Raw genomic sequence first — 18,968 nt, forward strand, 5'->3', positions numbered from 1 at the left:
GTGGTATGATTTTGTTCTCAACTTAATTAATTTGTGGAGCGAAAGTGTTAAGTGCATACAATGTCTCATAAAAGATGGGTTAGGTTAGGTTAGGTCCTCAACATTAGCACACGTATAGAAGATTAGCCAAAATATTAAGAGCGAGCAGAAGAGAGATCTACAGTGACCGCTGATGATAATAAGAAGAAATTAAGGATAGACTTTTAGTATTTGGAAGTGCTTGTGACGAGGAAGGCCAAATCGATGACCCTTTAATTTGTGGCCTTCCTTGGGCCGAATGCTACAGCTCTGAATTACGTGCATGGGTCGCCCTCCCTGATCCTCCTTCTCAAATTACGGACTCTGGCTATTTATCTGGAAATGTGGTTTCTGGTGCTGGAACTCGTTTACTTCTTTGGAATCAGTGCTTCTTTTGTATGTTTGATGTTGATCAAGGAAAATGGTTAGAGTTTACAGAATCTCCCAACTATTATCAACCCCATGGCACTATCATGTTTAGCACTAGAGTTGCGGTTATAAATCAAACCATGTATTGGTACTTTGGGGATATTTTTGCTTACGATTTAGCTGAGAACAAATGCTTTGATCATCCAGTGTACTCCTTTGAACGATTGCCAGAGCACATATTATTGTAACTCAACCTATTTGTTTACTACATCCAAGGAAGAGTTTTGCTTGGTACAATGAAATTGAACTCCCAACAGGAGATGAATACAGAAATATTGAAGTTTACTGCACCAAGTTTCGAGTTAAAAGACACAGTGATGGGATAACTCCACCACTTCTGGCTCTGTCCTTTTTTTTTTCCGGTACAAAACTTACCACGCAAATATATATATTATAGAATTAAAAGGGTACACTAAAAGTCTGAGCAACATTTTCATAGAGTACTCATGGTCAGAGGAGCTATAAGCCCATTTAGCTATATTATAAGTCTCACCATTAAAACATCTTTTTAACCATCTAAAACATAAAAAATTAAATTTATTAGCAGTTTTGATAATTACTTTCGTAATGCTTTGTAAAGACCAAACAATACTAGACTCCTGGATGCTCAAACTTTTGATAATGTTGATGTTGTCATCCTCAAAAAGAAATTTTCCTTCTCCTAAGAGTTGTGCCTGCTTCATTGCTACCTTGGCTGCAAAAAGTTCACTCCTCTGATCCTTTAATTTGTTGTGAATCTCCTCACTGCAGCAGCGAGTAAAACTCTTTTTTCATTCCAAGCCATAGTAGTAGCAACACCTGATAGAGATATCTTATTGAAAGCAGCGTCAAACCTAACATTTACAGAATCAGGCATGTGAGTGATGTTATTTATATGATAATGCAAAGTAGTTATATTATTATTGTTACTAGTAGATGTTGAGGCATGTGTGCTATGTTTTGAATTTATATTCCTAATTGTAGTGTTAACATAAGAAGTAGGGTTTAGATTCTCCCTGTCAAAAGCTTTGAGTCTTCTTTCCCATTGAATCATTATAGTTATATCCGCTGCTCCTTTATTAAATTTTTCCAGATTGCTATTATCCCACATAGTTTGCAGTAGGGTGCATGCATACACACCCAAATTTGCTATGTCAGGGACCTTGTTTTCATACTATTCCATGATCTCGTCCACCCATTTTTTAAAGGACCATCCTCTGTTGACCTCTGTTCGTAAACCCAGTGGCGAAGCAAACCACAAAGCTTTTGCCCAATCACATTCAAAAAAGATGTGTTATACAATTTCTTTTTTCTCGAAGCAAAAACCACACATAGTATCATTGTTCCTAATCCTTTTCTGTATCTTCTCTCCAGATGGCAATATGTCTATGTATAATTTCCACATGAAAACTTGTTCCCTTATTGCCAGACGAGCTCTCCAAATCCTTCTAATAGTTTTTGCTTGAAAAGTAGAGTCACATCCCTCCCTTGATAGTTTTTGCTTGAAAAGTAGAGTCACATCCCTCCCAATCCTTTGCTTTGAGCAGATGAAATAAAAGCAGATTTGACAAAGAATTTTCCTTTAGTAGCAGGCCACCAAAGTAACTCATCTGCCCTTCCATCTTGTAGTCTGATGTGTATTCCCTTGATAAGCCCTGCTACTATAGGATCAAACACTTCGTTAATAAGTTGATCATTCCATGTTGATCCTTCCTTCTTCATGAGATTTTTCACTTTCTAGTATTTCTGGATTCCCACTGGTGGGTGCAAATCCTTTATCAATATAGGATGATCATGGAACATAAGCCAAAGATCATTGAACACAGAGGTGCGAGCACCATCTATCACCGATGTTCTAGATAGACCTTTTATGCACCAAGTCAAAACTTTTATTAACCCCTCTCCAGAAGTAAGAGGCATTAGGTGGTAACTTTTGTTCTGTCCCCATACATTTTTTTCCGTAAGTCACATGAAAAGTTTTAAACCAGATGAAATTCTCATCCTTTAAAGCTTTCTAACTCTATTTGGCCAACAGAGTTTTTTTCATATCAAAAAATTTCCTGAAACCTAGTCCTTCAAGGGACTTAGGCTTGCAAAGTTTATCTCACTAAATAGTGTGGATACTTTTAGATTTATCATGCCTATGCCACCAAAATTCCCTACACACTTTATCCATATTGAATTATTGAAACTTCTGGCTCTGTATGAAACGATGAATTATTGAATTATTATGACTAGCACTTTGGGCATGCACTGTGCGCATGAAATTGAGAGTTGTCCAATTAACCAAGCCATGAAAACAAGCCCAACAAAAGTCTAGTCTATGTGGCAATGTTGATTTTAAAAAATTGCAACCGAAGCCTAGTCAAAATAAGCCCAACCAAATTGTAACCGAAATCTAGTACCAAAAACGCCCATCGAATTTCAGCAGAATCCCAGTCGCACTTGTTGACCACTCTAATTAGATTTGAATCTTACATTTACATATTTATCCTTGTTAAATATAACAAATTACACGTAAGATTATATTAGAGTATTGTAAATAGAAAATATGAAAGAGGATAAAATTAGAAGAAAAAATCCGGTCGACCCAAAAACACTACTGTTACAGTTGGATATATGAAGGCCCAGCCAAAACTCTATAATTAATCACCATTTTTTTTTAAGTCTTTAGATCATTTATTTGTTTTAGTTATTTGAATTCTAAATCTAATTCAAAAAGTAGTATCAAATTGAAGAAATTGATTGGTTATATAATTTTCAATGACGTGATGATTCGTGAGGAAAGTGCTTCTTAATTATGAAAAATAGAAGACGAAAATATGCTACTTGGTTGTTGGGGGAGGTTCTCATATGGTCTAGAGATAAAGAAGGTATTTAATAAGAAAAGTGGTGAAGAAACACGGTTTTTTTTCCCCATAAATTGTTACTTTTAATTATATATATAGGTCTTTATTAGTGACTATTAGTTCAAACTTAGGTGTTGTTTGTTTCAACAACATCCCACTGCCAATCCAAGACCTAATTAAATGAGTCGGGTGTATTGTGACTGCGAACCAATAAAAAGTGAGATATGCATATGAAGATACACACACTTATTATCATAAAACAAAAAACAAAGAGAGAGAGAGACCCACACTCACCTCCTTGCCACCTCAGGTAGTTCGAGAGACGGGTTTTTATATAGATTTGTGAGAAATGTAATAATGTAAGACCACACACCACACCACACACACACCGCCTCCATAACCTATAAAAAAAAGGAGATAAAATTCTCATATGTAACCAGCAAATTTGAGTGAACTAATCTAGGCACTATATTTTCTACTCCTTCAAAGAAAACAATATCTCCTTGATCGGAGCCCTTCAAGTAATGTATTCCCTTTTTGGAGAGGAACTCATATGCATTCAACAACTCTCGGATAATAGCTTGATCTCATCTTAGGACCAAAATGTATACAAACACCACAACTAGGAAAGTAAACGTCGAACTTGTCAAGAACCAATTCTTTCAGGGGTTTTGAGAAAAGGCTTAAGAAGTACAAAGCCTAATCTAATATGCAAGTATTGATACCTAATCTAAACTAATAATATATTAGAGAAGTTAGTTGTTCATTGAATTGATGATTTCCCCTGCTCCTTGAAGCATTTTGCGTATGCACTTCTTTTTACTGGAAAATTTGTTTACTGTGTGTTATTTGTTAGAAATATGGTATCAATAATTGTAGCTAAAGGAGAGGAGCTTTTTTGTGGAATGCAAGAGGATATTAGCAGAATTCATGAGGAGGATTAGTGAAGATGGTGCTCGTGCTCAAGTTGAAACTGGTGTTGATATCACCGTCTCTGCCCAGAATATCTATACCTAGAATTATCGCGAAGATGGAAGTATAGCAACATCCCAAATTCAAAGGTGAAGACAAATGACAAACAACAAATAATTACATAGCCTATTACCATCTTGAAGACCCCCCATTTTTTTAACACGGTAATTATGGGCAGAGACATTTTGGGTAGAGACGGTGATATAAGCACCAACTTCAAGTTGAGCACCAGCACGAGCACTAGCTTCACTAATCTTCCTCATGACTTCTGCTAGCATCCGCTTGCGTTCCACAAAAAAACTACTCTTCTTTAGCTACAATTAAGACCATATTTCTAACAAATAACACACAGTAAACAAATTTTCTAGTAAAAATAAGTGCATACGCAAAATGCTTTAATAATAGGTCATAGACACGATTGTTGATTTGTTATAGACATTGGCAACAACAATTATATTGTACCCTCCAGTTCAGTGTTTAGTATGAGGAAAAAAAGCATAGGGTAAAATTGATAGGTACATTGAAGTACACAAAATTATCAAAGCACTTCATGCACTAAGAACGACTTCTGAAAAAACGGTCTTATCACATAGACGAAAACAACTCTTGAGAAAAAGGATCCAAGCACTGTCACCAAGTACGGTACGGGTTTAAAACCACGTACTTGAAAAAAAAACTTAGCTCGGGTTTTAAACGGAACGTCTCGGAAAAAAAAATGGCAAAAAAAACGTAAAAAAATGTGGGGCATAAAAAATGGGTTTAAAACGGTAAAACGGGTTTAAAACGTATAATACGTAAATTAAACAGTAAAAACTGATGATAAAAAATACGATAGATAAGGAGTTTGATTTTTTATAAGAGTGGAAAAAAGAATAGGCATAGAAAAAAAAAAAAAAAAAAAAAAAAAAATAAAAAATCAAATACATGAAAGTATCAAATTATCAATTACTCATCCAAATATTAAAAGTTTTAGATTCAGTACCAAAACACGACCCTAAATAAGATACTACTAATTACCAACTATAATTGCATAATCAAGTACTACAAATAAGTTAATAACTTTAAAATTTCAAAGTATTAATAGTTCAAAGCAAAATAGAACTTTATCAATAAGTCAATCTAACGCCTACTTTTCAAAAAAGTAAACTCCAAAACCTATTTTTCTTCTTGCGTTTTCTTTTAGGTTAAAAAAAAAAAAAAAATAAAAAATAAACGGGAGATTTTCAAAATCTCGGATTTTAAATGCGATATTTTGAAGAACAAGACGCCTTGGTAGGGTTGGAAATGGTACGGGATCAACCCGAATCCGACCCATATCCGAATAGTCCATATCCGAATCTAAATTATCCGACCCAAATATCCGAAAACCCAAACTATTTTAACAAGATTCATATTTTGATGCCTAAAAATAATTTATATCTTACGTTTATATATGAAAATAATTAAAATAGTCTATTTTTTTGTGTGTTTTTAGTAGATATGGATATCTGAAATCCAACCCGAATCCAGATAGATCCGGATATGATAAAGAGTTTTGAGTGAGAATCCAACCCAAACCCGCTCCATTTCATGCCCTACGCCTTAGGCCAATATAATTGGTTTTAAACGCGTAACGAGGAATTTGGGGACAATGGATCTAAGTGATGTACTGTAGTTTCAATTAAATTTCATTATTCAAAGTGGTTGAAAAGTTGGAGAGAGAGTTGAAGGTGAAGAGGGACACCTAGGATTCAGGTTAGGCTGTCACCACTATATTTTCAATATTTAAACTCCAACAGTATCTAAGGTCACCAAACTATTAGATTCCTATTTCCTAATACAGAAGCTCTTTCAAATCAACCCACTCAAGCCCAACTAAACTTGAAATCAGAGAATTCATCGTTTTTCAACAGGAGGGCCCATTCGCTTGATTCGGAGCTGTAGTATTCAGCCCAAGGACGGCCACAATGTTCATCCTCTTCCTCTTCCTCATCTATCACCGCCACTTCCAAATACATAAAGTCTATCCTTAAGAGGAATGACTAGGGGAGAAGCCCTAGCAGTATGGATTTCCAAGGCTCCCAATTTCTGGTTTCAGTGTTAAAAATTTGGACTTCGTTAATGAGATTATATCCATATGAGGGAGTGATATTCTCATTCAAGAATATCAAACACGTGTTCAGCATAGCGGAAATACTATACCGATTTCTAACTTCGTTCCCCGAACTGCCTTCAGAGCGACCTACATCATTAGCTCACACACCCGATCTATGAGATCACTCCAGAACAGATCAACTCGCACATCCTCACACAGATCGTTCTATCTCATGACACAGTCTATCTTCTAGAAGCAATCATTGCTAAAGCCGATTTTATACATTCCATTCGCAAATCACGAACCATCTGAACCACTCCCCATCATTACCGAATTCCTACCAACGCCATTCCAACACTCCTTCTCAATCTCAACCATACATTTGTGTTTGTCAGTATACGTGTTCAATAGATCTCCACACTCACCAGCTATAAATACCCCGAACTACGCCAGACCTGATTCTACTCTCCCCCCAAAATCGAGAGATAGATACGTAGGCAGTTCGCTCAACAACGAACTTGGTATTTCCCATTTCCAAACCCTTTCTCTTCTCTTATCACATTTGTAAGGTAGAACTAAAACGCTTCTTTACAATCCAGGTTGACCTCTAAGAACCAATAACTTGGAGTTGAAGATAACGGAACTAAAGACCCGAGGTAAATGGTGTGGAACAACCTTTTTATAACTACCTGTTTCATAACGATCGAGGACAAGACATATCTGAAACTTTTTTGAAACTAGGAACATATTATTCATCATCGTCGTTTGTGTTTAGGACATACCAATCTTAACGACTAGTTAATTAAGTCCCATTCTTTAACTAATATACAAAAGTTTACTAAGTTGGCCTGGTCTTGTCGTCCATATATTGATATTACTTGTTTTACTTCCTCTTCTTTTTCTTATCATCAGCGATCATTGTTGTTGATGCCGTTGGTTCTGTGGACGTAAGGACATTTTCATCGACAGTAGATTTCTCTTTCAGTCGTCATCTGTGTCTCTCTTCTCCTAATATCCTCACCCTTTTCCGGCTAATCTTCTTAATATAATCAAGACATGTGCCTGAGCCCCACTGTCCAGTTACATGTAAACCCCGTCCTTACCACAAAACCTCCCTGTTTTTTACCCGGTTAAAACCGACCTCGTGAAACACGGTATTTTTTCTTTCCTTTTTGAAAAAAAAAAAAAAAAAGTATAGAAGTCGATCACAGGCAGGCAGTCACAGAGCCTTAGGAAGCAAGTCTAGAGAAAATACGTGTGGCAAATGTCGAGGCCTAACCCCTCCCTAAATAAATACAGAAATAGGTTTGGGTCCCCCTAATCCCCTAAATAGTAATGGCGTGTTATCATAATTAGGTGGGTAACAAACTGGTCTTCACGGAATCACAGGATAGCAGACAACCTAGGCGCCGTATTTGTTACCAAGGCAGTGGGTGTGAACGAGTTCTTTTTCAATCAAAAATTGTGGACTATTTGCGAAAATAAATGATTGGAACTTCTTTGTTGCGATTTAAATTGATGTTATATGGGAGTGTGTGAGACGTGGATGCTGAGGCGTTTGGTTGTGATTATGGGGTGTTAATCATCTCCAATCAGCCCTGTGTTCACATTGCAAGCCCATCGTTTAAAAGTGAGACATATACACTGATGTCTTCTGAAATGTCCTCGTGCAGTCATGTCCATGCATATATCCATTCCCTATCGCTTTGATGCTTCATGTTTATATTCATATTGTGACCTTAGCTTATTGCTGCAATTTTCATCCTTCCCCTGCATTTGGGTGTCTTAAACTCTCTCAATTCAACCATCCCTTCGACATCAAATTAATCGTCTGTTCCTATCTTCTATCATAATTTTGCACTTGTCCATTTCAATTGTTCTGGCTTCAACTTCCATTAATGTCAACACATGGGACCAAGGAAACTAATTAAGAGGATTAGCTCTAAACAAATCCACCAAGTCCTTTCACTGGCTGTTATGCTCAACCTCCTTTCACTAGCTGTTATGCTCAGGAAAAAGCACTAAACGACGTTCCAAGTTAGTCTGGTGGACTTGTCAAAGCCACAACCACGACGTTCAGATATAGAATGTTTGATTTATTTACATCATCACGTACATCCGTGTAAGTTGGTGCTATAACGTTGCTAATCTACAACTGCCATCCAAATTTTGCAGAGTTAGTATATAAAAAACTATCATTAATTAGTTATTAGAAAATACATAGACCAATGCATGTAACTCTGTTTACTCATAAATTATTGCAGGGGCTTTGGAGACCCATTTGTTAATCCCATATGGTCTACTCAAATGAAGTTTGAAACTTTGAGTATGGTCCCAACTATTCCCTTAGTGTAAGGCAACTACATCCCAAAACTCAAGTTGCCCATGTTGTGGTCCTACTCTTATCAAAGTTTACCCTTCAATTAAGGTTTGGGTGACAACTCACTTCCTTTTCTTAAAAAGGAAGGTAGACAATCAGACATTGAAACCGTCATTGTCTAAGTATATGGTTTTATATAAGTTGTTGTTATGCATTAACATTCGTGGTGCGCATTAAGCCCATTGTGTACCTTAGTAACAAAACATTTTCCCTTCTTCTTTTCATTTATTTAGTCCCCAGTATTCTAACAGAATAATAATTCCTATGTATGCCTGATTTAAGCCTTTCTAGTTACGTAGCAAGCTGAACCAATGAAATTTCGTTTTAGATTTTAACTGAAAACAATAATTGGTCATCATAGTATGCCAATAAATGACCATTTTTAGCACAAAACAACATTCTCAACAAAGATCTAGAATGTCTAAGTGGACGCTGCTATATGATCACAATTCCTGTTGCAGTCTGCCATCAATATGAATGATGGTTTATTAAAAAATTTATACAATAGGCTAGATTGATTGATGTAAAAAACGACCATGCCTACTTGATACTGACTATTGAATACCAAAGGAAACGTAAATTTGGTTGAAATATGGGTTGTTTTTCTTTAGAGAAGTGCCACATTAATCTTTAGCTTTAAAACATATACGAATATATTATAAACTTTGAGTATAAAGGAAAACGCGTTAAGAAGTGAGGTAGTTGAGAGGCAATTATTCTCAGACAAGTCTTCTTCTTCCCCCATTACTTTTGAGTGTCCAGCTCAGCCAGAATGGTATATACTTCCCGCCATCTCATTCGATATATCTCCAATTTCTCTTCTATATATTTTAGAATGTCAACCTACATAGAAAATATATTTTGGTTTGCATACTTTTGGAATTATATACACGTGGAGGTTAAATTGCTAAAAATTCCATGAGAATGACTCAGATGCACCGGCCAACTCTGTTGTGGAAAGGTTTAGTTAAAGGGCTTCTTCACTTTCTTGTAACACGGTTGGACTATTACCAAAAACATACAGCATATGAAACCGTCCAAATGTGAAAACTCTAAATAAACAAGGATCTTTTTTCGCTCCACTAAAAATTATTAATATGATTAGATGATTAGATGATTGATTGATTATGTTGACTGCTGAGTGTGACTAACAGAGGGACGTGTCGACTAGAGAGTCGCAAAGAGGCCATCATCTAAAAGAAGACGCGTAAAAAACATTCAAACGGATTGCGACACAATAAGAGTCCATCTTTTATCCGGGGAAGACCCGACGTGATCCCCATACCATATAATAAGATAATACTCAAACTCGAGAACAAAGGGCTGATTTGAGATTTACTGATGTCGAAAAAGGGCCCTAAACCGTAAAGCCATTTTATTTTTATTTTTTTTTTATCAATTGTGGTATGTTATAAAGCGCATAGTGAATCGTGTATGCCAAGCTGATAAATGGAAAATAAATAGTTGTAGATTGATATATACATACTTGTAAATCAAATCGTTATAAAACCAATAGAGTTTTTTTCAAGAATATAATAAAATTGTTGAAATAGATTAAATAGAGAGTATATAAGTAGAAAACTAGCTTTCGATCCCGTCCTATGAACGGGTGTCATTATATTAAATTATTGTAAAAATATTAAAGAACTATACATACTATGAGATATGAAAATTATATTAATTAGTTATTCAAATTTTTTTGACCACTCTCTATAAAAGGAAGATCAAACCTCGATAAAACTCATCGACTTCTTTTGTTGTTAGGTTTAATAATAGAAGTTTGATTGAAGTTTTGTAAGAATGCCCAATGTGACGAAGATAATATTGAAGTTTACTTGAATAGCATGACATTCTTAATCATAATAAAAAAATTATGATAAACACTTCTTAAAATGCAAAACTATATTTGTCGAGACATTTATTCTCCTACATATAATACAAACATGTTTTAGGGTTATTAGTTCAATGCATTTACATCAAGTTTTCGATTTTCCATTAATTATTCTTTAAAGTTAGTTCAATGTAGTACATTGCATTGAGTTCTAATTTTCATTAATTATTCTTTGATGTTAGTTCAATGCGGTTCATCAAGTTTCGATTTTCCATTAATTATTATTTGAAGTTAGTTCAGTGAAATTGCATCCACTTTATAATTTCCCGTTAGTTATTCATTAAGGTTAATTAAATACAGTTGCATCCAGTTTTCAATATTCTGTTAATTAATCTTTGAGATTAGTTCAATGCATTTGCATCTAGGTTCCAATCTCCGTTAATTACTTTTGAGATTAGTTTTAATATATCCATCCAGGTTCGATTTTTAGTTATTTTATATTTTGAGGTTAGTTGATTGCAGTTGTATCCCATTTCCGATTCCCATTATTTATTTATTTTTAGGTTAGTTTAATGAAGTTGCATCCAGTTTCCGATTTCTCGTTAATTATTATTTGCGGTTATTTCAATACATTTGCATCCAATTTTCAATTTCATGTTAATTATTCTTTAAGGTCAGTTCAATGTATTTGCATCCAGTTTTTGATTTATGGTTAACTATTCTGTGAGATTAGTTTAATGCATTTGCATCCATTTTTCGATTTCTCGTTTATTATTTAATAAGATTGCATTTGCATTTAGTTCCTGATTCCCAATTAATTATTATTTGAGCTTATTTCAATGAATTTGCTTCAAATTTTCAATTTCCCATTAATTATTTCTTGAGGTTAGTTTAATGCATTTGTATCCAATTTATTATGGGTCCTATTACTGCTGGACCCCAATTTGTGTTGGGCAGACTCCAAAAAAAACAATTATTACAAGTGTGTTATTGGTTTCAAAAAATCTAAAAAAAACAATTATTACAAGTATGCCATTGGTCTCCAAAAAATTGAATTCGAAACCCCAAACTTAAACGACCCGGCTAGGTCGTTTAGACTAAGTCCCAAACAACTTGGCCACACCGTTTGGGACTTAGTCCAAACGATCCGGCCATACCGGTCAAGAGCCCAAAAAACATAACTTTATATTTTTTCAAAGTTCAAATTCCAAACGACATGGCCACATCGTTTTGGATTAAGTCCAAACGGTGTGGTCATATCGTTGGAGACTTAGTCCAAACGGTGTGGCCATATCGTTGGGGATTTTTCTAAGTCCAAACGGTGTGGCCATTTTTTTCTAAGTCCAAAGCCCAAACGATATGGCCACATCGTTTTGGACTCAGTCCAGATGGTGTGGCCATGTCGTTTGGGATTTGAACTTTGAAAAAAATTTAAAGTTCTATTTTTTGGGCTCTTGACCGGTGTGGCCGGGTCGTTTGGACTAAGTCCCAAACGGTGTGGCCAAGTCGTTTGGGACTTAGTCCAAACGACCTAGCCGGGTCGTTTAAGTTTGGGGTTTCGAATTCAATTTTTTGGAGACCAATGACATACTTGTAATAATTGTTTTTTTTTTAGATTTTTTGAAACCAATGACACAATTGTAATAATAGTTTTTTGTGAGTCCGCCCAACACAAACAAATTAAAAGTAACAAATACCTTTATTATTTATGTTTTTTGAGGTTAGTTCAATGCAATTACATCCAGTTTCTGATTTCCCATTAACTATTCTTTGAGGATATTTCAATGCATATTTGCATTTAGTTTCTGATTTCCCACCAATTATTCTATGAAGTTAGTTCAATGCAGTTGCATTCGGTTTTTTATTTTCTCTTAATTATTTTTTGAGTTTAGTTCAATGCATTTGCATCCAGTTTCTGGTTTCCCATTAATTATTATTTGAGGTTTGTTTGATGTATTTGCATACCGTTTACGATTTCCCATTAAATATTTTTCAAGGATTTGCATCCAATTTCTAATTTTTCATTAGTTATTCTATGACGTTAATTTAATGCAATTGCATCCAGTTTCCAATTTCTAGTTAATTACTTTTTGAGTTTAGTTTATTGCATTTGCATAAAATTTTCAATTTCCCGTTAATTACTTTTTGAGATCAGTTATGTATTTGAATACAATTTTCGATTTCCTTTTAATTATCCAATGTGGTGTGTAATACCAACTTCTACTAATCCATCTGTAGTGTCCTTGCAAACATGACATAAAAAATAATTATATTTGATTTACTATGTTAGATCATCAAAGATTATCCAGTTCCCAATTTCCCGTTAATTATTCTTTAAATTATGCATTACTCACTATGTGAAATCTGCAAAGATTATCTATGAACGGGTATTGTTATATTAATTATTCTAAAAAATATTTGCAAATATGCATAACTATTATATATTAATATTATATTGATCACTCATCCAAATTTCTTATAACGTGAAAATCTCACTCTCTATTAAAAAAAAGACTCACATTTGATAAAACCCTCCAACTTCATTTTGTTGTTTAATAATAGAAGTTTGATTGAAATTTTGTGAGATTGCCTAATAAGGCGAAGTTCATATATATTGACACTACTTGAATAGCAAGAAGTTACCAATCATCTGAGAAAAGAGATAAGATAAACACAATTCTAAATGCAAAACTATACTTATCGAAACATTTTCACAACATATAATCCAACTATGTTTTGAGGTTAGTTCAATGCATTTGCATCCAGTTTCTGATTTTCCGTTATTTATATTTTGAGGTTAGTTCAATGCAGTTGAATCCAATTTTCGATTCCCGTTATTTTTTTTTAGGTTAGTTCAATGCGGTTGCATCTAGTTTCCGATTTCTCGTTAATTATTATTTGCAGTTAGTTCAATACATTTGCATCAAATTTCCAATTCCCTGTTAATTGTTCTTTGAGGTCAGCTCAATGTATTTGTATCCAGTTTCTGATTTCACGTTAATTATTTTGTGAGATTAGTTTAATGCATTTGCATACAGTTTCCGATTTCTCGTTTATTATTTGATAAGATTGCATTTGCATATAGTTTCCGATTTCCCGTTAATTATTGTTTGAGGTTAATTCAATGAATTTGCATCCAGTTTCCAATTTCCCATTAATTATTTCTTGAGGTTAGTTCAATACATTTGCATCCAGTTTATCTTTTAAGATTAGTTCAGTGCAGTTGCATATAATTTCCGATTTTCCGTTAATTATTCTTTAAGATTAGTTACACGCATTTGCATAATGTTTCTAATTTATAATTAATTTATCTTTGAGGTTAGTTCAATGCAATTGCATCCAATTTTCGATTTCCCGTTAATTTAATCTTTGAGTGTTAGTTCAATGCATTTGCATCCAGTTTCCGATTTCCCGACAATTATTTTTTGATATTAGTTTGATGTATTTGCATCCAAGTTTTGATTTACCGTTAATTATTCTTTGAGGTTAGTTTAATGCAGTTGTATCCATATTCCAATTTTCTATTAATTACTTTTTAAGATTAGTTCAATGCTTGCATTTGCATCCAGTTTTTGATTTCTCGTTAAATATTATTTGAGGTTAGTTCGATGCATTTGCATCAAGTTTTCGTTTTTTTTTTCATTTTATATTATATATTTTGTGATGTTATTTTTTGTGTAATTTAATTTTCCACATGTAATTTGTTTTGGTTTGGTATATAATTTATTTAAGCCCAACGTCCACTTTAATTGAATCTCGTTATATATATATATATATATATATATATATATATATATATATATATATATATATATATATATATATATATATATATATATATATATGGAATATATCGTAATTATTGTGGTCAGAATAGTGATTTTTGAAATTCTTGACTATGAATAAATGTTTAAATCCTATTGTGGATGATGCATCAAATCGAAAGGGTTTTAGAAAAATTGTTTTCGGTGGAAACTATTATTTTTAGCAATTTAGTTTTTTGTCTCATATTTTTTTTTTCGTAATTAGCTATATTGTTTAGAAAAAGTTAGAGACTTTGTGAAACTCTATATGGGATTATTTTTCTGTAATTAGTTATAGTATTTAGGAAAAGTTAGAGACTCTCTGAAATTTTAGATGAGATTGTTTTCTTATTTATATCCTACTTTTTTATAAGTAGTAATAGAGTTTAGAAAAAACTGGAGTCAAAATAGACTGGTGAGGGTATAACTATAATATAGATCTAAGGAATTGGAATACATCGTAATTATTGTGGCCGTAATTGTGATTTTTCGAATCCTTAACTAAATAAATATCTAAATCACACAGTGGATGGCGCATCAAATCGAAAGGGTTTTAGAAAAATCGTTTTCGGTGGAAGTTATTGTTTTTAACAATTTAGTTTTTTGTATCCTATTTTTTTTCCCGTAATTAGCTATATTGTTTAGGAAAAGTTGGAGATTCGGTGAAATTCTAGATGAGATAGTTTTTTCATAATTAGCTATAGTGTTTAGGAAAAGTTAGAGAGTCTGTGAAACTATAGATGGAATTGTTTCCTTATTTATATCTTACTTTTTTATATTTAGTAATAGAGTTTAGAAAAAATTAGAATCTCTATAAGGATATAACTATAATATATATCTAAGGATAAAGATAAATATTTGTTTCCTATTTTATCTCATACTTTTTCTTAATTAGTCATGACACGTGGACACTCTAGAAACGCTTCCTCAAGTGAAGAGGGTAGAGCTATAATAAATAAAATATATATATATATATATATATATATATATATATATATATATATATATATATATATATATATATATATATATATATATATATATATAAAGATTTGATAGAATGTGAGACTTAGGGCGTGCTTGTTAAATTTTCCCACTTGAGGGGCAAATATGTAATGGGAAAATATTTTCCCACTTCAAAATTTACCGGCAAACTAACTAGCGAGAAAATATTAATTTGTCGCTGCTTGTTTCGTCAATGGCAAACGATTGGCAAATTTCATTTGTCAGGTTTTCCTCTGCTTGATAACACAAATTTGGGAAACACAACATTCGCCAAATCTACTGTTCAAATAATTCAACCCTAGTTTTGAATCATTAGCTTCTCTCACTCTCTCTATGTGAAGTGAAAGTTAGCTGCCTCAACTCTCTCTCTTTGGATTTTTACTGTGATTGAATTAACATATTTCGCAAGGAGATTTGGTTCATCTCTTTCTTCAATTAAGGTGAGAAATTATCCAGGTTTCACTCATTTTTTTCTTCATTTGAAAAGTTATGTTCCTTCTGTATTTTATTCTTTGCTGTTTTTAAATGAATTTGTTGTTCTTAACGAGCTAAGATAAGAACTCAAATCCAAATCAATCAAATTTCTTATATTCCCAATTTCATTAGGAATATTTCCATAAATTTGATTAAATCCCTATATACATTCTTTGTAAGTTGCTTTGAGAAATTAGCAATTGAAACTGGTAATGTACCTCCAAATTGGTTAATTGCAATACTGAAACCTTGTAAATTCACTACTAAAAAAATCACTTATAATGACAGCTAAAAGCTGTCATAAATTAGGTTTAATGACGTTTTTTCATTAAAAAAACAATCGTCATTATAGAGCCCGTCATAAAATTTTACAAAACCGTCATTAGTTTGATGACGATTCTCGAGAAGTCGACATCTTAACTCCTACTTACATGACATAAATTCAGTTCCAAATGTCATAACTTGGTCAGTTTCAATGACAACTTTTACTCAACTGTCATAATTTTACTAGGAAAACCGTCAAGAAGTCAATCGGATTATGATAGTTTTAAGGAAAACGTCAAGAACTAAACACTAAAAAATGTCAAGAACTAGCATGCGTAACAACAGTTCTTTGAAAACCGTCATAACCTTGTCTCATTTTTCTTTTTTTTTCCGCACCCATAGTGCATATATCCTGCAAATGTTTTTGCACCACAAATTTTCATACAAATCTGGAGATACCCAGTAAACCCATGCATACATACTTTCATACAAATCAAACTCCATTACAGAAACTAGAATCATATATACTTTTATTACCAACATAAATCACTCCAACAACTTGTTCATATTACATGATATATTCACAAAGAAAATAATAAACAACTCGAACAAAGTCGCATAATCCTAATAATTCAATTTAAATAACTCATCCAACAAAATGCAAAACAACTGATGATACTGATCCGCCACCTCAAACAAACTTAAGCGAGATACCAAGCTGGTGTTTCCTTATAACTCTTTCCTTTCTCGAACGCCATTGATTCATAACCTAAAAAACAATGTGAAGAAGAATTATTAAACTAAAAATGTAATTATATGTTAGCTTGTTTAATAAGTATACTAAAAATGTAATTATATAAGAATCCAAAAACAATGCTAGCTAAACAACAGTCGTTGCCCTTCGATATTTCTACATAAACAACAATCTTCAATAGTATACCGAGTCTATGTAGTGCAACTTCCGCACCTCCAATCCCAAAAAAAAGAGATAATAACGTGATTCCATTGGGGGAAAAAACTTTTTAAAACAGAGAAATGGTATGCCACTATGTCAACCTGCATTTGTTTTATGCCCAAGTGAATATAAAATCTTAGGACATGATAAAAGCTAAATAGGAAGAGACCTTTGAGCACAAAACTGAAATGCATTCCTAAGGGCTTTATATCTGTTAGTCTGACTAGGGGATACATATCCCAATTATTCTTTTATATCTCATGTTTCATGTCATAACTATTATAAAGTTATAAAGCTGGAATCGATGATACATAATCTAGTGTATTGGCAACTATACTAGTGCCTCTAATTTAGGCAAGGGGAGAGTTCTAGGTGGATGTAATTTAATCATATTGTGACTATTAGAACACAAATTGATAAACAAATGGCTGGCTATTACCATCATAAGAAAATATAGAAACAACACTAGTACGCAGTATTATTCAAGACAGAGAATGAGAGTATTCTATTACCAGCACACCAGCACCTTCACCAATGACAAAGCCATCGCAATCTTAATCCCAAGGCCTTGAAGCTCTTTGGGGCTCATCATTCCTTTGAGACAAAGCCCTACATGCTATGAACCCACCAACCCCAGTAGCAATGACTGCAGCCTCAGTCCCCCCTGTTACCATGATATCAGCTTCCCCTCTTCTAATGTGATTTGCAGCTACAAAAAAGCAGTAATTTGCAGTTGCACAAGTTGTTGAGATGGAATAATTAGGACCCATTAGTCCCAGGTCAATGGCTAATAGCGCTGATCCCATGTTGGTGATAGAGTAGGGAATGAAGAAAGGACTGATCTTTTTGAACCCTTTTAGTGTAAGAGATTCAACTCCATTGCTGAAAGCTGATAAGCCCCCATGCATGTACCAACCAGTACTCCAATTTTCGATTTGTCCATCTAAATACCATAGAAATCAATAATTCATATCAGTATTTGATCAGTATGGTGTTAGTGTAATACGAAATTCATGTTGATAAAAGGTGTAATGAAATAAAAAACATCAAATAACAAACAAGCACAGAAAAAGGGTGAGATTTCAGTTGGGGTTTCGCGGTGGGTACCTTAGAATTTAGGGAAAGTAATTATGAAAGCAACAATTAGCTTGAAGTTGAGATCTTTTTGGCTTTTGATTATTCTCTGCATCTTTACCTCGTTTTTTCTTTTTCCACTCCCACGCTTTGAAAACCCCTTCGTGCAAACACCGAGTCGTTCTTCTCAAAATTGCCTCTTCCCATTTTAAGTTCGAGTGCAAATCCCTTTCTTCTCGATTGTTTCAAGACAAGTGTGATTTAGATAGAGAGAGAGCTTAGCTAGGGTTTCAAGTAGCAGAGGAGGTGGTTTTGTTGTTACGGAGGTGGAGTCGGGGGTTGGAGGGTTGGGCTTCTTCTCAATCCCTTTTTAATCTCAAGAAAAAGGCGGTGAATAATTAAGGGCTTTCTTTGATTTTTTTTGTTTGGTTTGGTTTTTACTTATTAAGGGTTTTCTTCTAAGGACTCGAGCCTTGAGTTGTTGACGCTTTGATTAAACGCACCAGTAACCCCTAAGTTTTTCACTTTTTCTTCTTGGGTATTTCTCTAGACTCGTTGACCACTTTTGACGCTTGACTATAAAATAGAAACACTAATTTAAGGGTCTCTGAATAAAATGTTAACCTGCCAAATGTATTGACGGTTTAGGAACTATGGGGGTTATTGGTTGTGCTAGAACCGTCAAAATAATTCTTGATGAGCCTATCTTACTCTCGTCAGAAATAAAATTATATCAGCTGATGGTTTTGCCAAGTAAGTCATAAATTATAATGACACCTGTGTTGGTTACGTCAAAATTGGACAAAACCGTCAAGAAATTTTTAAGTACTTTGGTTTATTATATTTCTGACTTGACTGTTT

The 18,968-nt window shown here is 33.7% G+C and overlaps 1 long non-coding RNA gene across 1 annotated transcript; it reads right to left on the reverse strand.

Moving 5' to 3' along the window:
* Positions 1 to 16,586: 16,586 nt before the first annotated feature.
* Positions 16,587 to 18,603, reverse strand: LOC147505922 (uncharacterized). Its single transcript, XR_015193512.1, has 3 exons — positions 18,141 to 18,603; positions 17,546 to 17,976; positions 16,587 to 16,847 (listed from the first exon to the last, which is right to left on the reverse strand). It is a non-coding gene; the product is annotated as an uncharacterized LOC147505922 (long non-coding RNA).
* Positions 18,604 to 18,968: the final 365 nt, after the last annotated feature.

This window comes from Coptis chinensis, chromosome 4 (assembly GCF_015680905.1).
Source record: "Coptis chinensis isolate HL-2020 chromosome 4, ASM1568090v1, whole genome shotgun sequence".
Classification (NCBI taxonomy): Eukaryota; Viridiplantae; Streptophyta; class Magnoliopsida; order Ranunculales; family Ranunculaceae; genus Coptis; species Coptis chinensis.